We start from the raw sequence: 15,402 nt of genomic DNA on the forward strand, positions 1-15,402 counted from the left end.
TTTCCCTTTATTACCCCAACTCTTTCTCCTCCTGTTTTCTTCCAGTCATCTCTCCCTCCAGTCTTCCATTTAACGCCCCTTCTTTCCTTATCAAATACCTTTTTACCATTTCACCTCCAGCCTTTGTCACCATCTCCAGTCATTTGCGAATAACCCCACGATACATCATTTGCCAGGTTTTGTCCCACCTCATTACTTTCTCCAACTTTCGTCCCCCGCGCATTCAATCTGAAGACGATCATTAACGTCATCTGATCTTTCCTTCCACAAATGCCGCCTGACCCACTAAGTTACTCCAACATTGTATTTTGCTTTGGAACATAATTACGACTGAAACATCACTTTATAAATGTTCTCCAACCAATTTACCATGCATTTTTCCAAAGGCATTAATTAAAATGTTAATATTTACATTTATGCCATTACTCTGGTGAAGGTGATAGATTGCTTCAAATGCAAGCTGTTAGTTTTACATAGAATATATGGCACGTAAAGAACCTATTTAGCCATACAGGGTTTTATGCTCCACAAACCTCTCTTCCTACCTTTCCAGAATGTCTCAACATCTTACAAATTGCAGAAAGCACAAAGAAAAGCAATAGCATATTATCATTTTGTGCCACTGTCCTATATATCAATTTATGTCCACCACAATCCAGCCCCACCCCCACTCCCAATTACCTCCATTTACACTTCACACTGCCTTGAGAAAGTAACAAACACTATCAAGAATCAATCATACCTCGGTCATTCTCTCTTCTAACCCTATCCCATCCAGCCGAAATGCAGAAGCTCAAAAGTATGTACCTCCAGATTCAGGAACAGTTTCTTCATTGCTGTTATCAGACTATTGACTGGACCTTTCCTATGCCAAAGATGTATCCTTGTCCTTCCAATCTACCATGTTTTATTACTAACCCTGTAGCTGTAACACTATATTCTACACTACCTGTTGTGCTTAAGTACGCTATGATCTGCCTGGATAGTACATAAAACAAAGTTTTTCCACTGTATCTCAGTACATATGAAAATAATAAGCCCATACCAATACCGAGCAGTAGTTAAAGGAACAGATTTTTCAAGTTCAAATTCTAAGTCCTGTTGCGACCCAGGAACCTGGGTACTCTCAATATGCCTCTGGTGTCCAATGTCACAGCTTCAGGAAAAATACAAATCCCAACATTTTATTTTGGCTTTTTGTTTTAAAAGAAGCTTAATGAATAGATTTTAATCCTAACTCCTCTTTCTCTTTATACTCTTTTTATTATCTTTTATTTGTTTTCAGTCATGAGATGCTGAGATACAGAAAGAGAAACTGTGACTGATCAATATTTGCTCGGGGTGGAAGATTGCAACCTTCACGTGGTCCGCCCTGTTTCGACTAATGCAATCAACTAGACGTGCACAAACAGAAGATCAAATAGAACAAGTTGTCCTACAACTTTAAGCTGTGCATGCCACACGAAAGAAGAAGAATATTTGCTCAGTTATTTTGGGAAATACACAGAATATATGCTTACGTGCAGCTTTTACTCACAACTGCCCTTATCCACCATATCTAACCCCTCCTTTTCTGGTTCCCAAAAACCTTGCTTCCCACCTAATTGACCTATTAATTTTACATTTGTACCTTACTTAATATTCATAATTTTGGCAAGAGTCCAAAGTCATATTAGACAACACTATTTCTTCTTCCTTGTGGCTACTCAGCTTTCCTAATAAGCTTAGCTCAGATTGGTTCCCAACCCATCCCTCTAAATAATTGACTAAGATTTTTAATAAATTAAGAATGTACGCATGCCACTCTCACTTTGTCTATCACTCTCTGGAGTGTTAACAATTACACTCCCTGGGGTGTTAACAATTAAGATCACCATCTTACAGAAAAGGTATAATTAGAACTGTAATAATTAGAACAGGTATTAATAATTAGAACTGCCCAGGCTATTGATCTGGGGAATCAAGTTTGAATCCCAATTTGGCAGCTGTTGAATTTAAATTCAAATATTTAAATAAAACCTGGAATGAAAAGCCTTTGGGTTATCATAAAAGCCCATCTGGCTCACAAAGTTCTTCAAGGAAAGAAATCAATCTTCGCTTGCACTGGTCTAAATTATATGCCTGACCTACCAGTATGGTCAACTCTTACCTACCCACAACTCTGTAATTAGGGATGGGCAATAACTGCTAATTTTGCCAATATCCATTAACCAAGGTAAATATAAAAATTACAATGTCTGCATCAAAGCCTTAGTGAAAAACTAATTTTGACTGCACTTGGCTATACAACTTTTTAGGAACTAGTGGCATCATGTATTTTTCTTCTTTTATTCTCTACATTCTAACTTATTTTTTGGACAACATGTTTTTAGTTGTTTAATTAAGATACACATTCAATGTTTTGGTTTTCAAATTTACTCTCCAAATAAATCTTGATGAACCAAGCTGAGACTAAACAAATCTGAACTGAAGAGAACTGTAGTTTCGAAACAGTACAATGAATTAACAGCATTTGGATATTACATGGACGTGCCAATAACATAATAAATAAGGACAAATGATCATAAAGGCTCTTGCAGCTGCTCAATTGCTCACCCAACATCCCAATCTGGCAAATATCTGTAATACTCTTCCACTGCAAGTGCTATTCCATGCCCAACTGCCCTGCCCTGCCACCCCCCCCCCCCCCCCCCCCCCGAGTAGGAAAACAGGTACTAGTCTGCACATAATTTCACAAAGGATCTGTATAATTTTTAACACCACTTTTCTCGAACACATTCTAAATGTCTAATGAACCTGCATTTTTACTTTATGATTAGTGAACAAAGACTCGAGCTACTGAAAACCAACACATTTTATATCTCCTCAGTTTATCTTTGCTACTAGAAGATGCCATGCTCGTGCGCTTATCCATTCTACTGGCCTGCTTATATTCCCCTTAAGACTTTCTGCATCCACCTTGTAGCCCATACTGCCACCTAGCTTTCTATCTTGGCGATATTACCTTGATCCCTTCATCCAAATCATTTACAGAACTTGGGGTCTCAAACACCTGCCCCTCAGTATATCCATTGATCACAGCCTATCAAATCAAACACGAATCATTGATTCGCTTGTTTGTTTATTAACTCACCATTAATTCACACCAGTATTTTACCCCAAATAACAAGAGCTCTAATTTTACTCAATAACTTGTGGCACTCTATTAAAGCCTTTTGAAAACCAAAATAAAAACAAAACCGTTTTTTCCTCATCTACTACATCATCTAGCTCAAAATTCCAACAAATTTGTCAAAAACAATCTTTCATAAATCCACGATGACTCTGCCCAATTTCAAGTACTTCGTTACGACTTAAAAATAGATTCCAGCATTTGCCTATTAATATCAGGCTCACTATTCTAAAGATGCTCATTCTCACCCTGCTCTTTACTAAATTTAAAAAAATTTGCAACCTTCCAATCAGTCGGAACTATTTCTGAAATTGTCAGATTTTTGGAGATGTACCAGATGTTGTTCTTCTCCACAGACATCATCTTCGAAACCATAAAATGCAAGCTATAAGGGGCAGAAGATGTATCACCTTACAGACCTATCAACTTTTCCAATGTTGTTTTCCTAATGCTGATTCCTACAGGCTTATTTACTCCTTCCTATAGGCCTCCATTATTTTAGGATGTCCAATGCATTTCTTCCATGAAGAAAATATGTAATTTCACTGCCTAAAATGAATTTACATCTTTTACAGCAATGGTCACTAAACTTAACTGAGAGGAGAATTACCCAAATATCACCACTGTGACCAGCTATAGAGAGCATTAAACACCTGGCAATAGGCCAGGACACAGATGGTATTTAATTGTGCCACTGCCTAGGAGTTCAGGCGGAATACCACACAGAGCCAGCTGATTCAAATACAAATGTGAAGTTAACCCAAATAGAGAACAGAATTGGAACAGATAAACATGGTGCCAAATCAGCCCAAATAATCAAATTTATCATTGCCTTTCCATTAATCATGTACTTAAAAACAAAGCTATCACAAACCCTGGAAACACAGGAGGCTGCAGATGCAGACACCTCCTATGGGGCCGCGGGGAAGCCCGGCCGGTGAAGCCTCTGGGCCTCATATGCAGGGAATAGAGGGATATGGATTATGTATAGGCAGAAGAGATTAATTTAACTTGGCATGTTTGGCATGGACAGTGTGCGCCAAAGGACCAGCTCTGTGCTATACCATTGTATGTTTATGCTCAAATTATTATATCAATTAACATCCAATTACATTTCACCAATTCATATCTATTCACTGATAAATTTCTCTTAAACCTATAAATATTCCTATAGAAGCATTCAGAAATACTTAATTATTTACAATTTCCAGACAATTCTGTATGCAACCAGTTAAACCCACTAATTATTTGTATACTCAAAGTTCAAGTAGTTTTCATTGTGACTTTGGTTTAACAATTGTGTATTGATTTCAAGGTTTGCAATCCAGACGTTTTAATGATTCAGCAAAGGATCAATTTGTTCATCCGACAGTTTGTGGGTTAATTAACTGCAGGTTAGGAAGGTGAAAAGAATAGATCTTATGAGAAAAATGTAATTGTTTTATGTTAGTAAAAAAGCAACACGCAGAGGAAGGTCGTCCCCATTGCATGCTGTATTGGCCAGAATCAGAAAGCCAAGTGTACTGGGTCCACACAGAAATTAAAACCCCTGTCATCTTTCCCAATGTACCACGTAGAAACTATGATAACGTACTCAAGCAACTTACACAAGCTTAAGATTGTAATGGTGTAATGTTTCACTTTACACCATGGATATTGGCCAAAATGTTCACATTATTTTGATCTACTCATTATTCCGATTTAAATGAGGTCGCTATTTAGCTATCCAGGTACACAAATAACAGAGCCATTTAACAATATACAATAATAAATGGCAAATCAAATATAGGCCCATACGTAGAAACTATGATAACGTACTCAAGCAACTTACACAAGCTTAAGATTGTAATGGTGTAATGTTTCACTTTACACCATGGATATTGGCCAAAATGTTCACATTATTTTGATCTACTCATTATTCCGATTTAAATGAGGTCGCTATTTAGCTATCCAGGTACACAAATAACAGAGCCATTTAACAATATACAATAATAAATGGCAAATCAAATATAGGCCCATATGTCAAGAGCACTAGAATACAGAAGCCCTAGGTCAGCCATGTTGGATTACAGATTTTAGTTCAGACCTGAGCAAGCATAGCTCAGGGGCTAATAACAATCATTTATGATGGCATTACACATTATAGATTTAGCCTTCTTTAAAAGTATAAAATTTCAAAGTATGACATTTTTTGATTTATCATAACGATTAAAAGGGTAGACGAGAAATGGACAAGAAACTATCTTATGGGGCAAGGGTGGGTGGAAGGTTGAAAAGACAGTGTTGTCAGAAAGGCACTAAAAACTATCAAAATTGTGGAATACTATTTCACAAGCAGCTATTACTATCTAAATGGCGTCAAGTTGGGAAAAGGGGAAGTACAACGGGATCTGGGGGTCCTTATACATCAGTCTATGAAAGTAAGCATGCAGGTACAGCAGGCAGTGAAGAAAGTGAATGGCACGTTGGCCTATATAACAAGAGGAATCGAATATAGGAGCAAAGAGGTCTTTGTGCAGTTGTACAGTGCCCTAGTGAGACCACACCTGGAGTATTGTGTGCAGTTTTGGTCCCCTAATTTGAAGGACATTTTTGCTATTGAGGGAGTGCAGCGTAGGTTTACAAGGTTAATTCTCGGGATGGCAGGACTGTCATATGCTGAGAGAATGGAGCAGCTGGGCTTGTACACTCTGGAGTTTAGAAGGATGAGAAGATATCTCATTGAAACAAATAAGATTGTGAAGGGCTCGGACACACTAGAGGCAGGAAACATGTTCCCGATGTTGGGGGGAGTCCAGAACCAGGGGCCACAGTTTAAGAATAAGGAGCAAGCCATTTAGAATGGAGACGAGGAAACACTATCTCACAGAGAGTGGTGAGTCTGTGGAATTCTCTGCCTCAGAGGACGGTAGAGGCATGTTCTCTGGATGCTTTCAAGAGAGAGCTAGATAGGGCTCTTAAAAATAGCGGAGTCAAGGGATATGGGGAGAAGGCAGGAACAGGGTAATGATTGGGGATGATCAGCCATGATCACATTGAATGGCGGTGCTGGCTCGAAGGGCCGAATGGCCTACTCCTGCACCTATTGTCTATTGAAGCTAAGTAAATCCAAAATTAAAAAAACATTTTATGGACATATTAGGTGCATGTATTAAAAGTTCTAGAATATCAATAATCTAACCAAATGGTGTGATTAGGTTTAAGGGGCAGGATAGTATATTGTTGAAACCATTAACTGTAGATGCTGGTTAATACACAAAAGGACTCAATGTGCTGGAGTAACTCGGGTCAGGCAACATCTCTGGAGAACATGGAAAGGTGATGATTAACCGAAAACGTTATTTTTTTCCTCTTTCGAAAAATGTGCCTTATCCAGTGCAATGCGTTTTTAATTCAGATTTCCAACATTTGTAGTTTTACTTTTGATTTGCAAAACAGCAACCTAGTCAGATTTCAACAATTAAATAAAAGTCAATGTGTCATATTCAAAATATGAATATGGTTAGCATACGAAATTAATTCAAGAACTAAGCAAACACTGGTGGTGCAATTTTCAAAAGCTAGTTTTCAATATCCCTCAAAGACAAAAAAAAACAAAAATAAGTCAGGCAGGATCACCTTGGAAACAGTTTCACTTTTTTGGCACAGCAAAATATAAATTCACCAAAACCCGTTCATTTGCATTAATAGCAGTTGACGTCCAAGTCCTTCAGCATAAATGGGTTCCCATGCCGCTGTGAGGACTTTTCCGACGCCGGAGCACCACCACCCGGCAAGAACGGCCAGGAACATCGGGCCCCCGTAGAGGCAACTGTGGAGGCCTCAATAGGCCCGACTATGGGTGAACTGGGGTTGGGGACTGGACTTTGTGCCTTCCCTCATGGTGGGAGCCATTGTGGGGGGATGTTCTTTGTGTTTAAGACTCTCATTAGTGTTATGTCTGTATTCTTTTTTTGTGTGCTGCAAAATGGCAAAAAGCATTTAACTTCATTACACCTCAGTGTATGTGAATGTGACTAATAAAAACCTTTGAATACTTTGAATAAAAAGCTTGGACAGCACCTGCTCACTTTTATTAATGCAAAATATGTCACCTCATATTCCAACAAGTACATCTTCAAAACTGTGTTCTATGTGCAATATTAAGGACATTAGCAAACAAAGCATTATTCAACCATTTTATTTTCTGTGCTGTAAAGTGCTGGACAGCTTCTAAATTATTCATGCCATTGGCCAAGATCACTCCCATGAAGTCTTGTAGTTTGGAACAATGATCACTTAAATTTAATTGGCAGCAATAAATTTTAGAACAATTTTGTAAATTGATGTACAGACAAAACACTAAATTGCTTAAACTAAATCTTCAAATTTCAAACAGTATCTCTAAATATATTTGTACGCAACTTTCATCTATTTCTTTTGACAGCCTTCCTTATACCATACACCTTCAAATGCTAACTAGGCTTACGCTCAACATGTTTGGATCAAATTGGTGTATTCAATTCACCATGATTCTTAAGTCAACAATGTCTATAACTTAAGTATTGAAAGATCTTAAGAGTACATCAAGAGATGCAGATAAAATTGGGGATTATGACAACTAGGTTTACTAGGTGAGCAATTACAGGTTTCAGATCAGTCTAATGTTCACCAAATAACAGACAATGACAGCTGGGTTTCAACCCTTGTGAAACAGTTTAGTTCTGCCCAACTGATGATGTGTTGTTGTAATAGTCATCCTGCCCAGTACAAAGGGAACCACAGGTTCTGACATTTGGCACTTGCACTTAGCTGAGGAGCCAAAAGTGTAAACGTATAATATGTGAATTATGAACAATGTCTCAAAGTCAGAATCCCATCAAAATGTAATAAAGGAAGGCAAGCTCAAAAAGTTATCACAATTTTTAAAAAATCTTTATGAAAACATGAAGACATTATTAGATTTTCTCCTTGAGTCGTTGACAATTTAAGATTGTCATAAAGAAACTCAGGACAGTTGTTTGATGTTCCTTAATACAAAATATAAGATCCTGCAAATAACTATATATTTTGAACGGAAACAGACACAGATTTAAACAGCTTTGGGAACTAATCATTAATAATGGAAGCTGGACTGGGCGTTTCTAACAGGAGAAATTGTAACAACCATGTGGATGAGTTGATTTTGCACTACCTAGTACCAACAAAGGAAAATTTCATTGATACAGTGGCTTTCACAATCTTTCCAGACTGGCCTGAAAAAGCACCTCAGCCTAGGGTCCCTTATAACATTAGAAACCTTACAGTGAAACAAAAAAAATGGTGGAAATACTCAGCAGATCCAGGAAGGGTCTGGTCTTCACCCAGTTAACATTTCAGGCTGGAGACCCTGTATCAGAACAGAATTTTCACAAACATTACAACTGAGCTGTCCACCCAAGTATCCAATAAACATAAGGGGCAGTCACGGTGGCGCAGCGGTAGAGTTGCTGCCTTACAGCAAAATGCAGCGCCAGAGACCCGGGTTCGATCCCGACTACGAGTGCTATCTGTATGGAGTTTGTACGTTCTCCCCGTGAACTGCGTGGGTCTTCTCCGAGATCTTCGGTTAATTGGCTTGAAAAAAGGTAAAAATTACCAGTATAAAAAAATTTGTCCAAATTGTCCAGTGCAGAGTGATGCTCTACCTAGAACTTTTCAGCGTACTACATCTAGATCACCAGACATCCAGTGCTTTGTGATGTTTGTAAAGGGGTGAGTATTGACCAGGATCCTCACACTAATTCCACAGCTAACTCCACAGTTCTTCAGTAGTGCAGTAGGCTCTCTCACATCCAAGGGAATGTTGGGGTATCGGTTTAAACATCACATTTGAAAGATCCTAACAGCAATGCAAGAATCAGTCACAAAATAAGAATTTTGATTTTTGAGTAGCAACTGACATGGATGTTAGATGGTCATACCCAAGCCTGTCCATTGTGTGTTTAGTTTGTTATCAATAAAAAAATTAACAAGCAAAGTACCTTTATGAAAGTTTCAGACAAGATGAATACTGACCATATTTGGCAAAGCACATCATGTGGAAATCCAAGTCCCTGCAGCACTTCACTTTCATATCCAATTGCATCACTACATGCTACCTTCAATTTCTCAGGAGTAATCAGAAAGTGGGCATGTTACTGATGAGATTGGAAATGAAAGTGATGTGCTGCAACTACTGGAATTTGCATCTGGAGAAAACGTAGCTGATGAATCTCAAAACATATCCTTTTGCTGCAACAGTTAGCTGATGAAACCTTTTTCACTGGGAAAAAAAAGTGAATAGTGATCCTAAAAAGGCCAAAAAAACAAAATTAGATAGCAGTTTATTTTAAAGAGTGCCATGATCGGCCATACAACCTAATGTTTTCAGACAATAATTTTTCCTAAAACATATGGCAATTTACTATATGATAATGGTTCAATTTCTATATTGCTAAAAGTCTGATCTTGACCACTTCCTGTTGTTGTGTATATTGATTTTAGAAAAAACGCTGCCACTTACGGCTGCGATTTTTGGCCATCTTACTCAGAGTCCCCCTCCGCTGTGCAGGACAAGAGGATTTTCCCCATCGATGAAAAATAAAAGAGTTATTAGTGTTTAAAAAATGTTGAGATTTGGTTTGGAAATGCTAAAGCTGTGTTGCCTTTGGTTTGGAAATGCTAAAGTTGCCTTGCCTTGTATATAATCAAAAGTCTAATCTTGACCACTTCCTGTTTGCGTTTTATATTGATTATATTTTTTTTAAACACTACCACGTAAGGCTGTGATTTTTGGCCATCTTACTCAGAGTCCCTCTCCGCTCATCAGGTCCCGAGGACTTTTCCCATCGATGAACAATAAAAGAGTTATTAGTGTTTAAAAAATGTTGAGATTCTCTCTCCTGTCAATCATGCCATGAAGGCCACACCCCTTCTGGTGGGGGGGGGTGAGACTATAAAATCCAGAAGTGTGGGCGTGGCTCAGTCTCTGCAAGATGGAGGGAGAGGTCATGACTCGCTGTCTTTAGTGGCCTTGCACCCTGCTTGAAGTGGTAAGAAATTGCACTTGAATTTGGTGGCCTTGCACCCTGCTTGAAATGGAATTTCAAGGAATAGCCATGAGCCAACTGCCAGCCCACCAGCCGTGAATGAGCTGCCAGCACATCAGGCTTGAGTGACTGAGCCCCCAGCCCAAGAATCCATTCAGCCCACAATGGCCATACTAGCCCTCTGGAAAACTGTCCCTTCAGGCCACAACACCCATACTAGCGCTCCAGAAAGCCCCCCCACTGGCCACCAATATTGGAATTGGTGGAGAGGTGGAATATTGCGTTGGGGGACCAGCCCTCCCGTGTGATGCTGGGACCCAACGGGTCCCACTTAGTCTAGTGCATAATCAACAAGTTAGCGCGCCAACTGCAAATGGAACCATGGACATTGTAGTTGTACATAATTAACGAAAAATAACAACTGAAGTGTCACCATCTTTAGACAACCAAATCCAGCAGCTTCAAAGTATTTTGAACTATCCTGGGCCCAAGACTCAATATACAAAATTCTACATTTACTTTCTCCAGAGGACATTCAATGTGAAATAAATCCAAAGGCAGAAACTATTTTTGTGTATCAAAGCACATAAATAACAAAGACTACACTTTTGTGTTCAGAGTGTGCCAGTAAGGATCCCTAGTGCAAGCGCTGAATAGACCAAACACAAACCTCTACCCTGATGCTGCTCCAACAATACAATACAAATCTGAGCGCAGAAGTTTTTCTCAACTGCATCAGCACAATATTATCAAAGTTGAAATTACGAACGGAATAAAGAATATTTGCCCACAATCAGAATTCAAGAGCAACAGAAAACATCAATGCATGGTTGGCAACATATAGCGACTCAGAAGCCACTTTTGTTGGAAGGTAATTTAACTGAATCACACAGCACCTATGAGAAAATAATACTCAAATATTTTATATCAAATAGTTCTAAATATATCCAATAAACAGCTGAACCTTGAATAATCACCAACTGGTATTAGTGTCAAATGTAGCTATTCCAAATTGCCAAGCAACATACCAATGAATACAGAATTATTGCAGTATAATAGAATTGATATAATAGCTTCTATTACTCATTCCTTTGGACACATGGCAAACCAAGCACAAAACCAGTTTGTATATGACTTTCCTCCCCCCCAATAAATTCCAGTTTCTGTTGAACCTATGTTGCATAACGACAAACATAAAGGTCACTTCGAACTGAACCAGTGCAATAAGCTATCCTTTAGAAATTTGCTTTCCAATATTTATCATTATCAACATCGTTGAAAACATCAACGGAGCCTTACAATGCTATGTACGACAGTGATCGCAACTTCTACTGAAGTGTGGAAGGCCGTTGGCTCGCTAGGAGCTCATACGCTCTTTGACAGGTCTTGTTGTGGGTCCACAGCCCCCTCCTCACCTGGCAAACCAGGTGGGGGAGATGGTTTAGTCGCTGACTATCCGACCATGGAGCAGGGAGCACGGGATTACATGGTACCCGTGGCAGTGGGAACTCCCCCGACCTAACCTGTAAAAATCATTATTATATTGAGAGGCAACTTGGACAATTTGATTAAAACAACAGACATGTCTGCTCTTAATTGTTTTAATTAAAAACAATTTCCAATGTCAACAACATTGCCCACATGTGCTTAGCCACCAAGATCCGAATTTCCTCCGAGTCTCTCCAGCTCTCTTATCGCAGTGCCTTAAAGAAATCCTTTAAATTAACCAACTTGTACCAGGCCCAATATCGGGTGTCAGGTTTTGATTGCGAACACCCCTGTGATGTACCTTTGGATATGTTACAGGCACTACGTTATTATAAGTGTAAACCAAATTACTGAATATAAACATTAAGCAAAAGCTAGTTCAATGTAAAATTACACTAAATAACAAGCTGACTTCTAATACAAAATTATGTTGATACAATTCAACACTTACATCGACAGTTAGTCAGTAAAGTAAAAAAATTGAATTGAAATGCTTTTTAAAAGTGCTTATTAAAACCCTTGCAACTCAAATATTATGAACTTCGGGAATAGTCAGGAAATGTGCACAATTAACAGAAAGAGACAGAGTTAAGGGTTATGCATATTATGTAAAGATTTTTAAACAACCCTGATAAAAAAATTAGATGTGATCTGCAATTAAACATAATTTTGCTCAAACCCAGAAATGGTGCAATTCAGAGATTTCGAATAAATAGCTGAAAAAAACTCCAGTCTTCCATATGTAAGATTAAATGGTGCTAATTATTATGAAGTTAATGAATAAATATGTTTCTTTTACATTTTGACACCACGGTCGCTGTCAGTTCAGGATTTGCAAATAATCATGGTAAAATTGTGGATTAGGTTTAGATTTGATATGGCAAACTGTGTGCTGGTTGGACAGCAAGTCGTTTGGAAGCATTAAAGGTCAAGGATTAATTTGTGGTAAGGCTCAAGAGTGCTTTTTAGGAATACACGCTACTAACAGGTTCAGGTACCCAGACTGGATTTGACTGAAAGATTTTGGCACAAAGCTCTTAGTCTTTAGTGGACAAATTTTAATTTAGTACAGAAACCTAGTGAAAATTAGAACATCTTATAAATGATGTGAATCAAAGAGCTTAGAAGCTGCTTACTTTAGTCGAAAAACGGAAGGGAACATTTTTAGGGGTTGTAAGTAGCAGCAAACTAATAGTTGAAGAATTTGAAAAAGGTTTCTGAAGGAGAAAATCCAGATTTAAAATACAATCGTCCACTTAAAAATAATGACATTAGAACAGATGCATTTTGTAACGCCAATACATACACCAGAAATTCAAGGCTGAGAACTCCTGATGAATCCCATTTACCCTTACCACTCACGCCTTACTTTAGAACAAAAAATATATAGTTTCACCTAACACCGTACGTTAACAATCTCGTGAACCTCTCTACATGTTTTACACTTGATGTCAACTTGTTAATTATTTTCTTAGATCGCAAAACATAGAAACGTTCCAGTTAATTGCCGTAGCAGCAAAAAGTGAACCAATGTACGCTCAATTTTTTAGGACTCCCTTTTCAGAACCTAAATGATAATTCAAACTTCTTGTCGTTGGCAATTGATGGACAAGTGTCCAAAATCAGTGACATCCTATCTTATTTCTCGATGACGATGTAACCGGAGCAAACATAAATGCCATTTTGGCCAGGCAAGAACATTTTTTTCAGTTGTAGTTTTGGAACATTGGGACGTCACCACTTAGTTACTGCACATTTTTTTTTAAATGATGCATTTGTTTTACTGCGATCCATAAACAAACTGAACTGTATTTAAATATCAAATCGGATCAACTGCAGGGACAAAAGAGCCCGAACTGCAAAGCAATCGGCGCATGTTAATTACAACCCATAAAAAAGCCGAATGTGCAACCAGCAGTTTACACTGAATCTGCTCGACCTACTAAACATAACAAATAATCCGAGTTTTCCCTACAATCCCATCAACACAGAACATAATTCACTCACCGAGTCAAAATTAGCTCCTGGGATTATAAAGTAAAACCAATTCCAGCCTTAAAAAGAGGCAAGCATGGCAAGCAAAGAGCTTCGGTGAAATGTTTAAAGTTTCATTTGTCGGTCCCTGAGCTTCATCTCTCGCCGAAGGAAGGCGAACAAAAAGGGGAGAGGGAAAGAGGAGGAATATGTAGTGTAGCTCAGTTTGGACTGGTGCGCCCCCTCTAGCGTTGACAGTGCACGGAAGCCCTGCCCCCCCCCCCCCCCCCCTTCACTTGTGCTTGCTGTTGTTCAACTCGGCGCAGCTTTGGGAGAGCTTCAGCCACTCCGCCAAGGCACAGAACCTCGCTGCACTGACATATTTTGGAGGGGGATTTCTCCCACCCACCTGCTCACAGCTTTTGCCGGGAAGGGAAGAAAGGAGCCCACAGTAACAAACTTTATCGTTCGACCATATTTGGAGCAAAATAGATTTAAAAAACTCTTGCTACTTTATCTTCCCCCTCCTCCCTATAATCACCTGCCCTTCAACAATCTAATTGACCTGCTTCGCAAGCCATTTCGGGTTTGATATCCGATAAGCCAACTTTCTGCTTCAATTGTCCTTTAAAAAAAAATATTTTTCCTTTCTTTTAAACTCCCTTCAAAGCCTCTTATTCTCTCTCTCACACGCACTCGGTCTTTGGCTGCTCCGGAGCAGCGCAGTCGGCAATCTCGCCCCCGGTCCGAACGAGGGAAAGGGGGAGAAGGAGGGGGGGGGGGTGTGAAAAAAAAGGAATGGATTTTAGTTCGAAACAGGATTTCTGGGGGGGTTTTTTAAGACATTTTTCTTCACGGTTCTTCGGGTCCGGCTCGGCCATGCAGCGAGCGAGCGAGCGAGCGACGGAAAACCAACCTCCTCCGCGCGCAGCTCCTCCTTCTCTCCCTCCCACTCCGCGCGCGCGCCAGCCCGCCGCTCTTCTTCAGCTCCTCCCCCTCCCTTCAGTTCAGCCCCGCGCGCCGCTCAGTTAAACTCAGCTCCGCCCCTCCATCGCGCGCCGCTCAGTTAAACTCAGCTCCGCCCCTCCATCGCGCGCCGCTCAGTTAAACTTAGCTCCGCCCCTCCACCGCGCGCCGCACAGTTAAACCAAGATCCGCCCCTCCACCGCGCGCCGCTCAGTTAAATTAAGCTCCGCCCCTCCTCCGCGCGCCGCTCAGTTAAATTAAGCTCCGCCCCTCCTCCGCGCGCCGCACAGTTAAACCAAGCTCCGCCCCTCCACCGCGCGCCGCTCATTTAAATTAAGCTCCGCCCCTCCTCCGCGCGCCGCTGTTTCAGTGCAGCTCCGCTGCGCCTCGCATGCCCTCCCCTCCTCCTCCTCATTGGCCAGCCCCCACGTCAATCCCTTCACCCTCCCCATCGATTCCGCCCCTTCCCTCCATTCAACCAAAGATCCTATAGGATCTTTGCATTCAACTGCCCACTCACTTCCGACCAAAGATCGGATCTTTGCTTCCGACTGCCTTCTGCGCCATTCTTTGTAGCTCTGTTGTAACATCATAAAACGTTTACCTTTGCATTCCCTTCCAGCGACGCGCTGTATTGGTTTGCATTTAAAAAAATAAACGCTTATGATTAATGCAATGGTGTGTGGATGGATTGAGCGTGTGTTGGGGGGGGGGGGTTAACTTCGTCGGGAAGATTTTGCAACGTTCCTTTTT

General features: G+C 40.1%; 1 protein-coding gene across 2 annotated transcripts in view; it reads right to left on the minus strand.

Moving 5' to 3' along the window:
• Positions 1 to 14,618, minus strand: part of dipk2a (divergent protein kinase domain 2A) — a 182,736-nt gene extending 168,118 nt beyond the window's left edge. Inside the window, exon 1 of one of the 2 annotated variants that reach the window (XM_033031897.1) lies at positions 14,600 to 14,618. The gene's annotated coding sequence lies outside the window, so the exon portion shown is untranslated. The other variant, XM_033031896.1, reaches the window with a different exon arrangement.
• Positions 14,619 to 15,402: the final 784 nt, after the last annotated feature.

This window comes from Amblyraja radiata, chromosome 13 (genome assembly GCF_010909765.2).
Source record: "Amblyraja radiata isolate CabotCenter1 chromosome 13, sAmbRad1.1.pri, whole genome shotgun sequence".
NCBI lineage: Eukaryota > Metazoa > Chordata > Chondrichthyes > Rajiformes > Rajidae > Amblyraja > Amblyraja radiata.